This window comes from Ambystoma mexicanum, chromosome 3p (genome assembly GCF_040938575.1).
Source record: "Ambystoma mexicanum isolate Mex_15411 chromosome 3p, UKY_AmexF1_1, whole genome shotgun sequence".
Taxonomy (NCBI): Eukaryota; Metazoa; Chordata; class Amphibia; order Caudata; family Ambystomatidae; genus Ambystoma; species Ambystoma mexicanum.
Genome location: NC_090925.1, coordinates 413,418,198 through 413,439,712, shown reverse-complemented (window position 1 = coordinate 413,439,712; position 21,515 = coordinate 413,418,198). Strand labels below are relative to the sequence as shown.

Genomic DNA, 21,515 nt, shown 5'->3' with positions numbered 1-21,515 from the left:
CATCATTCCCTCATCCCGGGATCAAAATGCCTGAATAATTACTCACATGACATTAGAAACATCCATTGAGTCTGTGCGTTATGCAGCCTGCTAAATCCACAGTGCCCCAGCCCGTAATTCCAGTGTTGTGAAGTAACATGTATTTGGGAACGGACGGCCTCATCGCCCACGTAGCTATTGCGCATCCCAAACTATTCATATCAATCATTGCTCCCTCGCCATGGGCCCTGTCTCAAGGACATAGAACAATAGAACGTTACATTTGCAGTCAGACCTGTGGGCATCTCCTCGCCGCTAGCTGGAAACCGAAAGCGCCGCCCTTCGAATTCCTCATTTGCAACATCACGTCGAAAAGGCATCTGTGGCCGTTTGAAATCACTAATCATCCCATCGAGTGCGGCTGTGTGTGAAAATGGCAACTGCCTTCACCCACGAATGGGACGCCCCGCCCGTCGTTGCAACTCGGTACAGTGATGCATGAGGGCCCACCGTTACTCGAGTACTACGTCCCACTGACCCCTCACAAATCTGTTCGCGACTGCACAGATAGTATGTGAAACAATGGGACCACAGCAGAATGAACATATCAACCAATCTTACACGGCCATCGGGTACTAATACATGATTGCAATAGCAAGATACAATTCCCCGAATTGCAGCGTTGTGCGCGGGACGTGCTCGGCCAAAGGGGAGAGCAGTTTGCACAGGTGGAATCAATCACCACAGGTGGAGGCCATACAGCCTGAAAACACATAAATTGCACAGCCAGTCTCCTCCCACAACCACACCGAAATGCTACCGGCAGGACTCGCGATGTTGGCCCTGGGGGACCTGATAGCACTGCAAGTGCTCCGACTCCAAGAAGTAGACGAACACCAACTACAACCAGCCGCACGGAGGAGACGCAGGAGGAGGAGGAGGCCAAGGCAGGGCCAACAAGGCCCACCAGCACAGCCACTACCACCACGCAGGCAGCCCGCAATTCAACGCCTCCGAGCACATCCGTTCAACCTCACTGATGAGCAGATCCACACCCTCTACCGTCTGGACCGGGACACCATAGCCGCCATTGTGGACATGACACAGGCTGACCTTGTCAGCATGATAGATAGCCCAACCGCCATCCCACCCCTACTGAAGGTGGTGTCTGTACTCCACTTCCTGGCCACAGGCACCTACCAGCACACAGTCGGACAGTTGCATGGCATTTCTCAGCCACTGTTCTCACGGACTCTATTGCAAGTGCTCGATGCCCTCCTGAAGCACGCAGACGACTACATCTCTCTACCACGCTCGGAGCAGGAAATAACCAACACAAAAGTGGGATTCCATGCACTTGCCGGCATACCGGGTTGCATTGGTGCCATCGACTGCACCCATGTTGAATTGGTCGTCCCACATGCCATGGAGGCCCAGTACCGCAACCGAAAACAATTTCATTCTCTGAATGTACAAATGGTGTGTGACTCCAACAGGATCATTACACATTGTTGTGCCCGATTCCCTGGATCAACCCATGATTCTATGGTCTTGAGGAACTCTACAATACCACGCTACATGGAACGACACGCAGGGAACAGATCCTGGCTACTCGGTGAGTCTCATTACATGCATGATGATGTGGGGTATGTGAATTGGCATTGACCTGCCAGGAAGGGGGGGGGGGGGTGTGCGTACGTATCAATGGCATTCCACATCATACGTTTCTCGTCCACATACAGGTGATGCTGGATATCCACTGAAGAGATGGCTCCTCACACCAGTCCGGAACCCACGGGACCAGCATGAGGAGGACTACAACCATGCCCACTCACGTACCCGTGTAGTCATAGAACAGGCATTCGGCCTACTGAAGACCCGTTTCCGCTGCCTCAGCAGGTCTGGCGGGGCACTCCTGTACCGCCATGAGAAGGTTGCAAAGATGGTGATGGCATGTGTCATGCTCCACAACATGTGCGTACGTAGAAATGTGCCCATGCCCCCTGACGCAGAACTGCAAGCACCTGATGATGGTCATGATGAGGGTGGGGATGTGGCAGCACCTCATGGAGTCTGCGAGGCACCGGAGGGCCGTGACATTCGTCAGCATCTCATTGATGTATGCTTCTAGCACTCACGCCTGGTGGCTGATGCATGGACACGGGACTCGTGGCACTGCGTGTGTCTGGGACATGCACAATATGGACTGTACGCCTATGATGGCCTAGTACACAAAGATCAATGTCCACACTTCTCATTGGTTGATCGTGCACTTTTTATGGCATATGTGATATCATGTTGAACACCCTATCGACCCGCCACCCAAGTGAGCCCAACACACCCCCTCCACCCTCCTACCTCCCACCCGAACACCAGTGTCCAAAGATGCTCATTGTCAGTGGGCTGTCGCTATTGCATGCCCCCTCTGCGGGTATCAGGGGCACCCCTGCCTGTGGAGCGCAGGTTCCTTCCAGATCTACGTTGGGGGCTGCCCTGGACGGAACTTGCAACGGATGATGTGTCTGCCTGCTCACGTCCATGCATGTCCCTAAGGGTTTGCGAGAGCTCAGTGAGCACACGGCGCACTGCGGCAAGTTCGGCACATACGTCTTTGGACGTCGCATGCAGTTCCCCCCTCAGGCTCTCGGTGCTACTCTCCATTTGGACTCTCAGGCTCTCGGTGCTACTCTCCATTTGGACTCTCAGGCTCTCGGTGCTACTCTCAATTTGTGCCCTTAGCGTCTCTGTACCTCTCTCCATTTCTGCCCTAAGTGTCTCTGTTGATGTTTCTATGTCTGCCTTGGTGCCCCCACATTCATCGGCATGGCCCTTGAGGAGTGTGGCCATTTGCTGCTGTTGGACGATTAACTTGTCGAGGGACTGTTGCCTCTGCTGGGCCATGGCCATTTGCGGTGGTGTCACAGAGGGGCTGTTGTCCTCATGTTGCCTTGCCACAGGGCTTGTGGGGGATGGCCAGTCGTCGTCTTGTGGCTGCACCTGCGTGGTATCCTCATGTTGTACGGGAGGGGACAGACAGGGGGATTGGGACAGGTCATGGATGGATCTGACCTCGACATCCCCGTCTTCTGTGTCCGAGCATGCTGCCATCAATGGGGTGTCACCTATGGTGCTGCTGCCACCAGAGGCAGTGCCTTCTGTGGCATCCATTGGGGGGACCTGTGGTGGTGGTGTTGTGGCCATGCTGGCTGCTGGGGTGCCTGTTGATGTTCCCTCCTCTGTGCTGCCACCTGATTTGTGCTGCTGCCGTGTCTTGATGCGTGCAGCTGAGGTGGAGGGTCTCTGGCCGTTGGTCTTGGCCCTCTTTGCAGGTGTGCTGGTAGGGGTGTCCTGTAGCTCGTCGTTTGGATCGGACCCTGTGGTGGAGTAAAGGAGGGCGAGGGTTATTGATGGGTCAGTGGGAATTGGAATGGCATTGTATCACATGCATTGGGGTGGTACCTGAGGGTGATTTGGGTCGGGGTCTTGGAGGTGCTTTGATTTGTGTGTGGAGTGAGGGTGCAGTTGTTTGGCAGCCTGCAGTTAGGGTGTGCCTGCTGCACGTGTAGTGCGTGTATTAGGGGTTTTTAATTATTTATGTATTTATTGTGGGTTTTGACGTGCGCTTTCAGGCCGATGTGTGTGGACGTTCTCCTGGACATGTGTTTCTGTTGCACTATGTGGACGCATGGTACTTCACATGGTTGGACTTTGTGGATTTGGCATTGTTTTATCTGGCCCACCTACCTGAATCTTCGGATGTCTGCACTCCTTTCTCCATCCCTCCGACTCCCTCTATGCTCTCCATTCCGATGGTGGAGGCACAGATTTCTTCCCAGGGGGTCAACTTGATGGGTGATTCAGGACCTCCCCCGGTGGCTGTGGCAATGTTGCGGTTGGCAGAGAGTATGCTGCGGACGCGTATCCGCAGGTCGTCCCATCGCTTGCGGCATTGCTGTGGGGTGCGGGGTGCGGTCCCCACCGCACTTACCCGCTGTGCCACCAGAGCCCATATGGCCTTCTTGTTTGCAAGTGCCGTCCTGGTCATTTGCGTGGAGAAGACGACGGCTGCATTCTCCTGGAGGGTCTCTGTTAGCACGGTGAGTTCCTCACGGGAGAAGTGGACCTGCCGCTTGCGGTCGCACGCTTTCTTCGCTACTTTTCCCATTTTTCGTGGTTTCGCTAGGGTGGTTGACGGGTTGGGGTGTGTTTCAGGGTAGTGATTTTAGTGGTTGTGTGGTTTTGGTGTTTTTATAGGTGTATGCCGGGATGTTTCCCGTTCCGGGCCCATGTTTTAACTTCCGTTTCCGTATATTTCCGGGCACCGTACTTTCCGGTAGGCGCACACTGCGGTGACCGCTAAGTGGGGTGGCGGTATTGCACCTAGGGCGCCGTACGGCGGCGGTGTGGGCCGTTTTGGGGTCATTTCCGCCATCGCGGACTTTGCACTTCCGCCGTGGCGTGGTGCTCGTGCCCGATGGGTCGGAATGGGCCGCACTTTGCTCCTTCGTACAATGGCGGAAACGCTATTTACGCTGTGGCGCTCCGGTCAGTCGCTTTCCGCAAGGGTCGTAATGAGGGCCAATGAAATAAAAATGAATGTAAATTGAAATAAAATACAAAATCCAAAGGAACATGAAATACAAAAAAAGTGCAAATCCTTAAACTGGTCCTTGTCCAAACTGAAATAATCCACATCCAAACGATAAACCAAAAAAAAACATTCCTCCATGGGTAAAAAAATATAATAAAATAATGACAATACTCCAACTATGTACAAGGTAAAGTTTGAGGGGTCCATGATCCCAACACAAAATGAAACTTACAAAAAACCCTATAACAATACAACTATATACAAAAAGTGGAGCAATGGCCATGAACTCCAAAAAAAGTAATAAAAGAAAGGAAACCTAACCCTAAATAACAATTTACAATGACGGCGGGCTAGCCACGGCTCACCGTCCTTACCAAGTGTTTTGACCAGGGCATCATTGAACTCATTGTCCATGGCTGGAGGCGGGACTGTGCTCTATCCTCGAGGGCTCGCAGGGACGCTGCCATGTTCTCCACCAACTCCCTGCGAGTCTCCTCGAGGAACTCTGTTTGCCTCTCTGCCCACCGCATGGAGTTCTCTGCCCTGACCATGGTGAGCTGTGCCCTCTCTGCCCGCTGCTGCTCTGCATCTATCTGCCAGCCCGTCCACTGCCACACGGAAGACACACTTCGTCCAGGGTCCATTGCCCGATGCCTGCTCCTGTGATGTACTTGGCCCCGAGTCCTGGCACCTCATACGTCAAGCCTGCTGCTGCCTATTAGCCATCTCACTATGCCACCACAACTGCCTCGGGGAAGATGGCAACCCCCAGGGCCGTCGTGAACATGCCCTGCTGGAAGGTGCCTGTACAACCTCCACTGCCAATAATCCTGTTGCTGAGGTAACCACCTCTGCTGAACCTCTAACTCCAGACTGTGGCAGAGATATGTTCTCCACCAGCTTGGCCGCAGTGGCTGGGGCAGGTCCACAGGGGGCCCTGGTGGCATCTGGGCCTGAAGACGGCATGGAGGACGACTGGCGCATAGTGGGTGAAGAGGAGGAGGGGGTCGCAAGAGCGCCCATCATATGGAAGAAACCGCTCACAATGAGCCGTCCTAGCCAGTACAGGTTGGCACACACCTGTTCATGGCTACGGGCGTGGTCATGCCTGGAATCACGCACACCATCATGAATCACGCATGTGCGCAACGCGATATCGGCTAGGACGGCTCAACCCTGTCACGGATTGCAACGTCCGAAGGTAGAGGAATGTCAGATGACGTGGACTGCTCCCCTACCTGTAAACAGTCTCAGTTTCGGGGACAGGATTAAGCACAGGCACCTCCGCCGGGACCTGCGCAGCCTCCTGCCCCTGGACTGCACCACTTGCACCGGTGGCATCAGCCCCTCCAGGCCCAAGTGTGGCATGTGTGGGACTGATGCAGCCTCCTCCTCCTCCTCCTCAACCTCCACTGACCTGGATGCTTCTACACCGTCTTTCTGCACTGTCATGCCCCTGTGGGGGCTCACCTGCCCCTTCTGATGCCGAGGAGCCTACTTCCAACCTCACCTTCTTGGGCATCCCCTCGACAGCTGCGTCCGTAGTGGTGGATGCGGCAACAGTCCCCTCGCTCCCAGAAGATGTTGCAAAATGGGAGGGTGATTGGGCCTTGCGTCTCCGCCTGGTGGAGGCATCCCCACTGTTTTGCTCCACAGCGCTGTCTGCTCCCTCTTTCTCCATCAATGCTCTAGATAAGGAGACATTGAACACAAGCATCAGGGTACCGAACAAATGTCTGCTGGATACAAAGCAAATGCACATGAGTGGCACAGTCAAACGTCATATCCATCATCACCCTCCACAACACACGGGTCAGTGCAAGCAACACACATGCACATACAAGCATGGCATGTGCTACAGACATTCACATCCATGTCCAAGGCACTTTGTGAACATCAGAATGGGGGGATGAATCTCACATGCATCATGGGACATGCACATCACATGCACACACACCACCAGACAGTCATGCATCTGGCCATGTCTACCTTCCGTCACAGTGCATTCATGGACAACTGGCCTGCATCAGTCAATCACCCATCGTGATGCTCATGTGTTATGCATCCATGGCGTTTTCCAGTCACACACACCACTCAGGCACACGCATATGTACACCATGCATGTCCATGAAGGTGACTCAAACATGCATGTCTCACACCCCTCGCATGGCCAAGTCCAGACACAGGCATGCAAACATGTGTGCGTCTTCACATCTGGCGCACATCATGCATTGCAACACACACATCATTGATGTAGAACACGCTTGAGTAGACTCACATGCAGCACAGTCATGGGCCTGCACACAATCATCCATACATGTGGGATGCCCGACTTTAGTCCAAGGTGCACACTCTAGCCGCACCTCAACATGCACTATGGAGGACAAGAACACATGGACACTTACCACTCGACTCCAGACGGGTCTGCAACTCGAGGACCTGGTGGTGAAGCGCTGGGTGTATATACTCCAGGACCCTCATCTGGATGTTGCTCAACTGGGCCCGGCGCCCCCACATCATCCTCAGCCTTGACAAGGTCTCCGGGCCTTGTAGAGGGTCCTGGACCTGAAGTCCTCCCAGCGCTTCAGGACGTGCTTGTAGTCGCGGGGTGCCACCCCCTCCTCATTGATGGCACCCACAATGTCCTCCCAAATCCTCCTCCGTCCATCCTTGTCTGTGCACAATGTTGAGAAGAGGGCATCATAATGCCCCATGACTTGCCCCACCAGGATGCCAACTTCATTGGCAATGAAGCTGGCAGCTCTCTGCCTCTCGGACGGGAAGTTGCCACTGGCCCCAGATGGTGTTTGGTCTGGCATGGCAACCCCTGAGGCAGGTGTTGGTGGGCAACTGGGTCCTGGGGCTGGGCTGGGGAGCGATGGGACAGCAGTGGAGAGTCTTCTGTTTCAGCAGAGGTGGTCGCAGCAACAGGACCTCTGGCAATGTCTTATGTGCAGGCACCAAATTGCAGGGCACGTTGGCAGCAGGCAGACTGAGTTGGCTGGCAGAAGCAGAAGGCTCGTAGGAGGTAGCTCAGGGACTTGGGCGGGCAGGTAAATGGCCTTTGTTGGCAGGAGCGTGGTCTTTCGTGTGTTTTTGTATGGCCAGCTTGATGCAGAGTGAATCCGCAAGTGAAAAAACAGCATGTTAGCGTGGAATTCGCAGAAAGGCCCTTAGCGCGTAAGCGTGTAAGTGACGTGACTCGCGTAGGCATTGCTTTTGGCACGGATTAAAAGTCCGTGTAGGATGCCATTTTGCTGTATGTGCTTTTTGTGGAGAGCAAGCATATGATTCTTCTTCTTCTTTTGGGTTCACACGCAATTACTTCACAACGGTGGCAGTGCATACTTCTTGTTTACTGCGGCAGTGCTTACTTTGTGTGCATGTTTTTTTCTGAGTTTTTCTAGGCAGACATTGAGTCGCACATGTATTATTCCCAATGTGGTTGCCCCCGTGTGTCACGTACCCCATTCACGAGGTTATAGTAGCCTGCGTTTTCCACATGAATGCATTTTTCGTGTTTCTGGGTGCCACAGCGTACTGCGGGACATTAATTCCATGCACGTGGGCTACTGAGGGGTTGCATGCATGTTTGTTTTTGTTTTGGGGGTGCCTGAGTGTTGTGTGACACGTCATTTTTACCTAGGGGTCACAGGCAGCCTTGCAGAAGCACAGGGGTACATATTCAATCTAGTACCCTGCCCCCTTCAACCGAATTGCCCAGGGCAATAGCACCTCCCATTCGCACAAGTACATCAGGGCCATGGTTGGGAGGCCACCAAGTGGTAAGGGAGGCAAAGCTGGGCAACCTCACAGAGGTGTCCGCGGTAGGGAACGTGGCCAAAAAGACCACAGTGGCCAAGGTGGCAGGAGTGGCCAATGTGGGCAGGGTGGCCCACGAGGGCAGTGTGTCCAGGACCATTCAGGGACAGCTATGCCCCCCGCCCTCAGTGGGTCAGGGAGATGCAGCTGACACCACCCCAGCTCAGGCCATGCTAGCCCGGCCCGGATTGGTCACGGAACAGGCATGGGATGATGCACAGGCCGACTTCCATGTCACAATGTCCAAGCCACATGTGGCAGTGAAAGTTGCTGTCACCAGGCCACGTGGATTTGGGCAGCAATGTCATCTGCTGAGCAGCCAGGTTGTGGAGGCTGCAGGGGCAGCTGCAGCTCACACCACCCCGGCTGTCAGTCACCCAGCCGGGACAGTGTTGGTCCCAGCCCCTCACACCGACGCAGTTGTGGCACTTGGTCCTGGCAACAACACCCAGCAGCCAATGCCTGCAGTGAGACCTTTAGTCATCATGCCATTGCCTGCTTCCAGTGGCCAGTCCACCTGCGCTTCATCCCCTACAGACCGGAGTGGCATAAGCCACTCAGAGTCTGCACCACCTCTCAAGAGGAAGAAGCGTGCTCTTGTGGAACAAGCTGGGACCCCAGACACGGCTCGGCCCTTTGGGACATCAAGGAAGTGGAGTTTCAATAATGTGGAACTGGATGCACTTGTGGGCTACATGTTGGAACGAGTCTGCGACATGCTGGTGACGGCAGGGTGCAAAACTACGCATGCTCAGCATAGGGCCCACTGGCAGTGCATCGCAGACCACATTAGTGCCTTGGGATTTGTGAAGCACACAGCTGATGATTGCTTCAAGCACTGGAATGAACTCAAACGCTGAGCTAAAAACAAGCGGGCTTCTAATTACGCCTCTACACTGGTGACTGGCAGTAGGACACCACCAGAGGACGATGAACTCACAGAACATGAGGCGATCACTGGAGGGTTCATCACAGAGGATCAGATCCAAGTCGTGGGAGACCTCTGGGATTTTGAGACGATGTCCGGTGAGCATACATGCGTGTGTGTCCAGGTCATGTGTATGTTGCTTGGGTGATGTGTTGTGATTCAGTGCCAGGTCAGGCTATGTAGTCATAACTGCCATGTGTGACCCATGCACTGCCTCCAAGCCATCCCCTGCCCTTGGATTTGTGGTTCACTGTATCCCTACAACCCACTGCAAACACTTTGCACATGATGACTGCAGTTGCCCTTACACTGCCATCATGAAACGACATTGTAATTACGTTTTTTGTCTTTTTATTGACAGTTGAGGACCTCCACATGTCCTGCACTGCACCCGTTCACTTCTGAGCCCCGTTTCAACCTTCAACATGCCTATTCACTTGTGTCATGTCAAAGTAACCTACCATTGATGTATCGATGTGCCTCCTGTCACTGTATTTGAACACACTGGCGTTGTTGCAGTGTGTGACACATGTGTGTTTTGTCACAGTCATTTGCATGTACTAATTGATGACATGCATTTTACATGGATGGGGGACAGTAGTGATTCACTCCCATCTGGGCCTGCTTGTCAGTTCTGCCATGGCTATGCTACGTGCCATCTGTGTGCTGGCATCTGTCGTGTTTCTTGATGGTCCAGGCCAGTCACAGGCTTCTGTGTGATGCAGGTGCTGTGCACAATGCAGCACATATGTTGCTTTTCCATTTTAGACTAATCAGTGTCTGCTTTCAGGGTCCCCTTCCACTTCATTTGCACTGCGCGCATGGCTGAGTTTGTGTCATGTGTGACATGTCTGATGAATGTGTTGGATGTCAACATTGTATGTGTGTGGGCTATGCTGTTAACGTGTGTGTTCATGACTTCTTTTTTATTTTGTGCAGGTGATGAGGCACTGGAAGCAATGGAGGAGGAGGAGATGGCGCAAGGGCAGGAGTATTCAGAGTCCCAACCAGGCACCAGTGGAGGACGTGGGGTGGTGGTGCATGAGAATCCATTGGTCCTACAGACCATCCTGTCCACGGGTGTCTCTGAGTGCACCTCTGATGATCTCTATGGCTCAGGTGCTGAATCCGATATTGACACATATGTCCCGTCGCAGGTGAGTGATGCTGGCATGGATGCTGTTCTGTCCAACACTATGTATAATACAATAAAGAGTAAGATGATTTGTTTTCTCTACTCATACCCAACCACCTCAATTAGGAACCTCTGATAGATATTCCAGCACTACAAGTCCTGACAGAATGGACTACGTGCTAAAATTGGTTTACAAAAATATTATTTATTCAAAGTATTTCAACTAAAATTTAAACATAAAAAACTACCCTCACCTAACACAGTGCAGCTTCTAACAATAGAAAAAACTGTTTCTAAAACATCGGCCTCAATTTATACACATACACAAGACACAGAAGATATCACATAACAAAACACACAAATCTCAATGTGTCATTAAAATAACAATCCCAACATGTTTGTGTTCTTCACAACACCTTTCGGGTGAACATTCTTCAGGGGATAATCTAAAACATCCACTATTCTCCTCAATACCATGTTGAATGTGTAGTTTCAGGCACCCTCAAAGGGAAAACGATCAACGGGGCCTGTAAAGGGAAGACAGAGGAAACTAATGAACTCAAATGAGAAGGGGTGTTACAAAATGTAAATAGGAGGCCGGCTCAAAAAATTGTGCCAACCTCACAAGGGTCCCAAACCAAATGGGCCACTAAGATTTACCTTTAATTGGTGAACCTTCAATGCGCACCTGAAAATGACAAATTTGCTAGTCTCTCGCCAATGGGAAACCAATACTTCAAAAGGTGTCACAGTCCGCCGAGGTATCGCAACACCTGAATGAGACAAACCAACACACAGAGACCACATGCTCTGTTTCAACCAGAAGTCACTAAAACACAAGCCATAACAAAATAGCAACAAAACTATAGGCATAAAAACCTCCACAAATGTAGGGATGGGTACTGCGAAAAGCAATGCAGCAATGAAAGCCCCCAAGACAGCATCAAATGGACCAGATCCAAAAGATTCTATGGCTTATCACAGTATCAATCTGTAAAGCAAATATAATTGTAAACAACCTATGGTGCCTTATGATGTCAAAATGTCCACCTTCTCCACCCCATGCATTATCAGGACTAAGGTTCTAAGGTTACCATAGTGAATAACTGGATGCCCTTCTCATGCCAAAGTGTATGCCAGCACAACCCACGTGGCAGATATTACAAGGGCACAACTGAGTGATATGCGGACACCAGCACCACGTGTCAATACTGGTTTGAGTGTAATTAGACCACACCCCAGTGAAACACCTGTACGTGACATCTGTAGCAACTGAATCACCTGGCATTACAACCACTAACACCATGAGTTATAAGGTCTCTAGGCAAAAATACATGCCCGCGCATAATAACGTGCACATAGAGTACGCATGTCATACAGTCACTGACAAGCTTACCTGTAAAGCACGCTCCCTCCGCCACAAAACCAAAACAAAAACGGCGGTAGAAAAACATTAGCCATCTACCCACGAGTCCATGCAATCGCGAAAATGCTCTCAGTGTATCTAAGACCCAAACATAGGGTGTAAACACTGAAGAGGGACTAATCTCCTCAACGGGGCACAACGTTCCTGAAAAACGGATGGCCATCTTAACAAGGACTCATAATCAATCCACACGCAGAACGTGCGGCCGGTGTTGAGGAGATTAATGGACCCTAGGTCCAACACACCTGCACTGGAGGTAGACCCCTCAATGGCCCATTCAGTGTTGGAATGTCCGCCTGTGGTGGTTACGGATGCAGGCTCATGCTCCACACTATTTGCTCCTGTTCCTGGCGAAGCAGATCAAAGGAGGAATGCAGTCCTGCAGCCACAGGCAGCGCCAGCACAGAAAGGTCCAAGTCTCCTTAGGCCCGACAGGTGTGGAGTCCGGCAGCGCGGTGGCCATGCGCGACCGGGTAATACTGTGTGGGACAATTCCATGTATGCCATTGCACAGCAACAGGGGGCATCATGTGAGATGATGGCTCAGGCCAGGGAAAGGGTGGCCACTTCCATTCTCCCCCCCGGAAAGGCAGGTGGAGCTCCAGCAGCAGGCAACGCAGTCCATGTGCCGCTCACACAGGGGCCGACGTGCTGAACTGGTGGCTCTAGCTCATAGCTGCAGAGGCACAGGCCCACAGGGATGCCCTGAGGGAAGATACTGCTCCCCCAGAGCTACTCTGGGTGCACTTGAGATGGCCCAGAGTAGACGGGCAGAACAGCAGATGGAGCAGCTAACACACAACATCTCGGCTGAGCTCCAGGCAACCCTTGAGGAGATCCATGCATCACGTGAGGGCTTGCAGGCAGAAGTCTGTGCAACACGTGAGGCCTTGCAGGTGGAATTCCGTGCTAGACGTGAGATGCTGCATGAGACCTCCGAATCATCATCCTGCAGAACCAAACCTTTCAGACCCGCATGCTTGCTGCCATGGAGGAGCATGCCAGGGTTATGCATGGTCAGCCTCTCGTACCACGCACACCTTCTCATATTGCACCAGAGGGTGACGATAGTGATGGCAGTTCTCTCACTATCGGCTTGCCTGCATGCCATGAGACATTGGAGGTTTTTTTTTTCTTAGCATCCACGCATGTGGGTGTTGAGGTGCACACTGCACCTCCTCCCTCCTGGGTGAACCCCCCCCCCCCCCGGGTCGACCATGACCATTTTTTATTTTTTATTTTTTATTTTTTATTTTTTATTTTTTATTTTTATTGTTCAGTTTTCACTTTTTTGTCTATTGTGCATTTATGTAACAGTGTGTTGCTCTTTGTGGCATCCAAAGGCATCCACTGTGTGTTCCAGCTGGGCCCATAAAGACTTGTCTTGTGTTTGTGTTTGAGGCTTGGGGTACAGACACATATGCCACTCCTGCTTCCCCTTTCCAGGGGCTTTCAAGGAGGGCACGGTGGGACAGATGTGTTCAGTGGCCCTAGGTGGACGTAGAGTCACATGGGTGCAATAAATGGCGCCAAGCACTTTGGGGAAGTGTGCCACCCCGTAAATGTCCTGGACCACGGCGTGCCTTTCTGTGGGTGTTCTGGGCATGTATATGTGCCTGCGGACTGAGGGGCGTGCAGTCATGATAGCCAACACCTGGTGTAGGCAGTGTGACTGCGTGGGCTGTGAGACGCCCCCAACTATGGCAGTTGTCTGCTGAAATGTCCCAGTGGCCAAAAAATGCAGTACATTGAGCACCTTTTCCCAGGGGCTCAGTGATTGGGAGCACAGGGTGGGTGATGTGAGGTCATCCTCCCACTCAGTGACCATGTCTAGGATGATATGGGGTGGAAACCTGTACCTGCCATAGACCTGGTCATCAGGCATCTCTAAAAGGCTCGTCCTGGGTGAAGAAATGCGGGGCGTGGCAATCCTCCTCCTCCTGCGGTGTCCCACGACCACTGCTGTGAGGAATGGTACATTCATCATAGCTGTATGAGCTTGTTGTTTGCATGCACTTTTATGCGGAGCGGGGGCGCCCTGTTCGATTCCATGAATACGTGTTGTTAGCGCGCGTGTGGGCTTTGCGAGGGTTTCGCAGCAGTACTTCACCCGTAAAGCCCACTTTTTCGCGTGTTGTTCCCCATTCCGCGTGATCCTCCCCCTTTTTAGGTGTGTGCACTGGGCGGTGTGCGCATTCACTGGGCATCTCGCGCACAGCATTCGGGATGTCGCAATGACGTGTGCGCCACATGCGGATTCGGTGCAGGTCCCAGGTAAGCCACACTCAGCGCCTTCCATGAATCGGGAAACAGGCACTTGCGTAGGTTTCCCACGCGTGTACTGCGATTTTCACGCTTGTGCCCCCGTTTTCGGCGCACATTAATTCCATGAATTACCCTCAAAATGTCCAACTAATTCATTTTTATCCACTTTTTTGTAACTGTTAAAGAGTTGTTTATTTTACCTCATTATATGAATTTGTGTATTGTTCTTTTATGAAGGTCTTTTAACTTTCGAAACAAAGATTCATAATAACACTGTTCCATCTGTCCCAGCAGTTTTTGTCTATGGTCTGTCCATGAATCAGCGTTATTACATCCATGCTCTCTGTCTATGTAATAGGGCTATTCATTGTGAGCTTTGATATGTTCTCTGCAGTTTGACCATGAATTCTCTGTGATCCATGGACATTATTTATTTATATGTTTATAACGCGCCAAAGCTCGCAAGCATCAGGGCGCGGACAAAGACACGTGGACTGGTTGAGGCACAGGACAAACAGGAAAAGAGTGACAACAAGTGTCAGAGGAGCGGAGGAGAAGCAGCCGCTCAAGGGCTATTTGAAAAGGATAGTTTTGGGCTGATTCCTGAAAATGTGTAAGTTGCTTTCAAGTCTAAGGTGGGGAGGTAGCTCCTTCCAGCTAGCAGTGGCTTTTGTAGGGAAAGCGCTACCCAGTCCCATAGCTTTTTTTCTATGGGGGCAGGAATCCAACAGTCCCTGGTTTTCTGATCTAAGGCTACGATTTGGTTCGTACCGTTTAAATTCTTGTTTAAGGTAGGCAGGGGCCATTCCATATAGGCAACAATGGACCAGTGCCAGAGATTTGAATGTGAAACGTTCCTTCATTGCTAACCAATGAAGGTCTTTTCTGTCACTTTTAATTTAGCTCGGCTCTTTATTTTGTGGATAAATATTAAGTCTGAAAGGATGTTAATGTATTGAAGGAAAATTCTGTTTCTGTTACTGTATTTAGCAACCCCTCAAAGGAACCCCACCCTTCTAAATTCAAAATTAAAATTCAGACCAACCCCAATGATTCCCATTTGCCTGCACCCTCTAAAAATTGAAGTTTTAAACACTTGTATTGCACCATCAGCATGAAATTTAAGATGGTTGCATAAATCAAGTGCAATGCTCAGAGCCCGAATCTTCTACTTTCAGGATGTTACTAGATTTTCTGTTCCTCAAAGTTCATCTTATCTGCATGCCCACAATGATTTGCACCTTTATAGTGAGTTGTGTTTCCATTCCAACATACCTAAATACATCACAGTGCACATAGAAATGTTTATTTCCAAGTAGCACTGTTAACATCTTGGTATTGTAAGGATTCTTCAAAGGTTACGACCGCCCTGCACAACCGCTTGTTATGTAACAGAAAACATGCTTTGTGTGGTGGTTTCTTTCCCCTTAGTAGCTTTCTCTGGATGTAATACTGTATTATTGTGGAGAGGCAAATGTTACAGAGGTGGATGTTTCTGCTGGCAATACTTCGAAAAACTGTGGTCTTTCATGGTTAAACTTGGTTTTAATTTTAAATCCCAAATTGTTGACAAGCCACAGGTAAAATGAGCAAGAGGTGAACATGCCAGGCCATTCAAAGGTTCCTGGCCATAGTTACCCAAACTCATCAGGACAACAATGTATGCCCATAATGCCACGAACATCAAAGGACCATGGTTACCATGGCCTGCCCATGTTTGTCTGTGGCTGTCCACTGCTATCCAATATCTGTAGGCCCATGGCCACCCACGCATGTCGATGATACCAAGTACACCAACAGCCTATTGTTCCTGAGCCATTTACCATCCTTGTTTGTCAATTGCGGAACCATGGTCAAAATCATTGACAATTCATGGTTGTCCATGGACATTTTGCACTGTTGTCCATGGCAAAAACATGGACAATTTTTGGTTTGTCCATGAACAGAAAAACGCGGTATGGAAGGAGATAGTGCTGTCACCTAGGTTGTCCTCAACCCAAGAGCTCCTGAAAGTCTGCATAGGTGCCCATTGTGCCCTGAGGTAGGAGTCGGCCAGGCCCAAGTCAAAAACCTCATATTGAAACTGTGCAATCGCAGGATATTCACAGTTAAGGGGAAAGAGGTTATTCAGGCTAAATGATGCCATGAAAGACTGCCAATGGTGGGAATATGACCATAGGGTAGACTGAGGGTCACCTGGAGCTTTGAATTGTCAGAGAGAAGGGGGCTGACACTCCCTGGAGTTGGAGGCCCACCTTCTCAACATTCATGTTGCCCAAATCCAGTTGTCGATCGGACCAGAGAACCCTGGCAGCAAAACTGGAGGCGGTACCTTGGTAGAAGGAATGGAAGGGCTGTGGCTGACTGTAGTTGGAGGGGAAACAAGCATTTCCCACTCTAATTGAGGTCACACTGTATCACCCGGTCTCTGCTGTACTGCTCTGTATCCAAACATGGAGTTCTGGGGATGGGAGTTAAAACATGCAAGAACATGTGTCATCATGGGATAGCCAGAGCATCAGTCTTCCAAGCCCTGGCTTCCTGACCCCTTGAACAGAAGAGAAGAAGTTTGGTTTTAGAGACTGAGGCAAACAGGTGCATCTATGGTATGCTGAATAGATCCATACAGCTGCTTAGCTGATGGTCATGTCCATGTTGAGAACAGCATATTGAGGAAGTTCACAAGGTTTTATTTCACCACCTAATGTGACATGCTTCCAGTGAAAATTAGCTCCTCTACACCCATAGATCCACAAAGACAGTGATCTGAGCCAACCAGACGGATCCCATGTCCCCTGAGGACTTTCATCGACACCTGTTATGATGTTCTCGGTCTGGACTGAAATTGCCCTGCCCTTGATCGGAGGAGAGAAAACAACAGGGAATGCTGGATATCTTCCATCTCCCTCCATTTGGAGGATCTGAGGCTGTCCTGTAGGATAACTGCCCCTGCGTAGTTGTGCTCACCAAGAATATGCCCCATCACATGGCTCTCGCGCCTGCTGTGATCAAAGCTGGGGAGGGTGGGTTGCTAGGGCATGCTCTCAGGATGTCTGCTGGATCTTACTGCCACTGCAAATCGGGTTCCCTGGTCTCACGAGTATTCAAGACTGATTTCTAGAAATCTGCTGAACTAGGGTTCCAGAGGAGGGGTAGAGGATGAGTGTGTGCCAAGTGATTAACATGCACCACCACTGCCATCAGCCCCTGCATACTTAAAATGTCTGCACCATGGCTGCTTTCAGGTGACAGATGTGCAAGCCTTCCTACTTAATGCACTTGGCCCAGACGTTTTACAGGTTTACTTGTCATCGCAGCATGGTTAACTGTAGATTGTGGGTTGAGGTCTAATGTGATCTCTTGATGTTCTAGAAAAAGCCAACTCGATGCTTGTCATGGAGGATTCCTGGATTAAGAAATTGTTCAAGCAAGGGAAAGTGATTAATGCCACCTCTTCCATCTTCCCCACCAAGGGTGCTAGAATCTTTTTGAATGATCTTGCAGATATTAGGCCAAAGGGGAGGACAGTACATTTTAAAGGCAGATCCCCTATGGTGAACAACACAAATGTGTGCTTAGTCGACTTGCTAGCCATATTCAGGTAGGCGTCCATGAGTTCCAGAAATGCAAGTCAGTCTACGGTTGACGGAAGGGGAATGATCTGCCTGGGACAATCTCCGATTCCTAGGAAGGCCATCTAATGATACCTATTGTATTGTGTATCTGGTATGGTCACCATATCCAAGGTGCAGCCTCACGTGTGCAGGTGCTGCCATCATGTGCCAAGTGCATCCCACTCTAATTGAGGTCACACTGTATCACCCGGTCTCTGCTGTACTGCTCTGTATCCAAACAAGGAGTTCTGGGGATGGGTGTTAAAACATGCAAGAACATGTGTCATCATGGGATAGCCAGAGCATCAGTCTTCCAAGCCCTGGCTTCCTGACCCCTTGAACAGAAGAGAAGAAGTTTGGTTTTAGAGACTGAGGCAAACAGGTGCATCTATGGTATGCTGAATAGATCCATACAGCTGCTTAGCTGATGGTCATGTCCATGTTGAGAACAGCATATTGAGGAAGTTCACAAGGTTTTATTTCACCACCTAATGTGACATGCTTCCAGTGAAAATTAGCTCCTCTACACCCATAGATCCACAAAGACAGTGATCTGAGCCAACCAGAAGGATCCCATGTCCCCTGAGGACTTTCATCGACACCTGTTATGATGTTCTCGGTCTGGACTGAAATTGCCCTGCCCTTGATCGGAGGAGAGAAAACAACAGGGAATGCTGGATATCTTCCATCTCCCTCCATTTGGAGGATCTGAGGCTGTCCTGTAGGATAACTGCCCCTGCGTAGTTGTGCTCACCAAGAATATGCCCCATCACATGGCTCTCGCGCCTGCTGTGATCAAAGCTGGGGAGGGTGGGTTGCTAGGGCATGCTCTCAGGATGTCTGCTGGATCTTACTGCCACTGCAAATCGGGTTCCCTGGTCTCACGAGTATTCAAGACTGATTTCTAGAAATCTGCTGAACTAGGGCTCCAGAGGAGGGGTAGAGGATGAGTGTGTGCCAAGTGATTAACATGCACCACCACTGCCATCAGCCCCTGCATACTTAAAATGTCTGCACCATGGCTGCTTTCAGGTGACAGATGTGCAAGCCTTCCTACTTAATACACTTGGCCCAGACGTTTTACAGGTTTACTTGTCATCGCAGCATGGTTAACTGTAGATTGTGGGTTGAGGTCTAATGTGATCTCTTGATGTTCTAGAAAAAGCCAACTCGATGCTTGTCATGGAGGATTCCTGGATTAAGAAATTGTTCAAGCAAGGGAAAGTGATTAATGCCACCTCTTCCATCTTCCCCACCAAGGGTGCTAGAATCTTTTTGAATGATCTTGCAGATATTAGGCCAAAGGGGAGGACAGTACATTTTAAAGGCAGATCCCTTATGGTGAACAACACAAATGTGTGCTTAGTCGACTTGCTAGCCATATTCAGGTAGGCGTCCATGAGTTCCAGAAATGCAAGTCAGTCTACGGTTGACGGAAGGGGAATGATCTGCCTGGGACAATCTCCGATTCCTAGGAAGGCCATCTAATGATACCTATTGTATTGTGTATCTGGTATGGTCACCATATCCAAGGTGCAGCCTCACGTGTGCAGGTGCTGCCATCATGTGCCAAGTGCATCCCACTCTAATTGAGGTCACACTGTATCACCCGGTCTCTGCTGTACTGCTCTGTATCCAAACATGGAGTTCTGGGGATGGGAGTTAAAACATGCTAGAACATGTGTCATCATGGGATAGCCAGAGCATCAGTCTTCCAAGCCCTGGCTTCCTGACCCCTTGAACAGAAGAGAAGAAGTTTGGTTTTAGAGACTGAGGCAAACAGGTGCATCTATGGTATGCTGAATAGATCCATACAGCTGCTTAGCTGATGGTCATGTCCATGTTGAGAACAGCATATTGAGGAAGTTCACAAGGTTTTATTTCACCACCTAATGTGACATGCTTCCAGTGAAAATTAGCTCCTCTACACCCATAGATCCACAAAGACAGTGATCTGAGCCAACCAGACGGATCCCATGTCCCCTGAGGACTTTCATCGACACCTGTTATGATGTTCTCGGTCTGGACTGAAATTGCCCTGCCCTTGATCGGAGGAGAGAAAACAACAGGGAATGCTGGATATCTTCCATCTCCCTCCATTTGAAGGATCTGAGGCTGTCCTGTAGGATAACTGCCCCTGCGTAGTTGTGCTCACCAAGAATATGCCCCATCACATGGCTCTCGCGCCTGCTGTGATCAAAGCTGGGGAGGGTGGGTTGCTAGGGCATGCTCTCAGGATGTCTGCTGGTGGGTTGCTAGGGCATGCTCTCAGGATGTCTGCTGGATCTTACTGCCACTGCAAATCGGGTTCCCTGGTCTCACGAGTATTCAAGACTGATTTCTAGAAATCTGCTGAACTAGGGCTCCAGAGGAGGGGTAGAGGATGAATGTGTGCCAAGTGATTAACATGCACCACCACTGCCATCAGCCCCTGCATACTTAAAATGTCTGCACCATGGCTGCTTTCAGGTGACAGATGTGCAAGCCTTCCTACTTAATGCACTTGGCCCAGACGTTTTACAGGTTTACTTGTCATCGCAGCATGGTTAACTGTAGATTGTGGGTTGAGGTCTAATGTGATCTCTTGATGTTCTAGAAAAAGCCAACTCGATGCTTGTCATGGAGGATTCCTGGATTAAGAAATTGTTCAAGCAAGGGAAAGTGATTAATGCCACCTCTTCCATCTTCCCCACCAAGGGTGCTAGAATCTTTTTGAATGATCTTGCAGATATTAGGCCAAAGGGGAGGACAGTACATTTTAAAGGCAGATCCCCTATGGTGAACAACACAAATGTGTGCTTAGTCGACTTGCTAGCCATATTCAGGTAGGCGTCCATGAGTTCCAGAAATGCAAGTCAGTCTACGGTTGACGGAAGGGGAATGATCTGCCTGGGACAATCTCCGATTCCTAGGAAGGCCATCTAATGATACCTATTGTATTGTGTATCTGGTATGGTCACCATATCCAAGGTGCAGCCTCACGTGTGCAGGTGCTGCCATCATGTGCCAAGTGCATCTGGACAAGTTTCAGAAATGCCATCTATTGCCAGATAATGGGCCTCATTCCGAGTTTGGAGGCAGCCATGGTGCTGTTAGCACCATGGCTGCCTCCAAACCCGGGTCCGGTCTGGCTGAATGGGAATTTACAGGGTCATTCCGACCTTGGAAGACCCGGTAAGTCCCCATTCAGTAAACCATTCCCCATTCTCATTTGATAGGGCTCAATGGGAATGGGGAAGGCGCTAATTACAGGCCCGCAAAGAGCGGGCCCGTAATTAGCGCCCTGGTCCCTTAGCAGGACCCACAAAGGCGTGTGGTCAGACCACACGTCCTTTGCGGGTCCCGCTAAGGGACCTCGGAATAGGGCGGTAAGGGTTTACCGGCACCGGCATCCTTACCGGCGCCGGTAAACCCTTAATGCCCAACTCGGAATGAGGCCCAATGTCTCTTATACATGGAATAGTCACTAGATACAAGGTGCAGTCTCATATATATCGGTAGTGGTATTGTATGCTATATGCAGCCTCACATGCCCCAGTAAAGACCTTTAATGTCAGTAAACACGTAATATGACTGTTAAACTCGCCATGTTCTACTTCTCCCCCTTGTCTTTCTTTTCCTCCCTCCAGATTATTGTTTTCTTCTTCTGTGGAGAACCATGGAGTTATTTTGACCATTCTCGTTCTTTTGCTTTACACATCTCTAAGGTTTCCTGCTTCTGTAATTTCCATCTTTTAAATCATGCTTGTCCCTTT

General features: G+C 50.3%; 1 long non-coding RNA gene across 3 annotated transcripts in view; it reads right to left on the bottom strand.

The window, feature by feature from the left end:
* LOC138580506 (uncharacterized) overlaps window positions 1–21,515 on the bottom strand; it is a 693,565-nt gene that overhangs the window by 393,879 nt on the left and 278,171 nt on the right. The gene's annotated exons all lie outside the window — the stretch shown is intronic.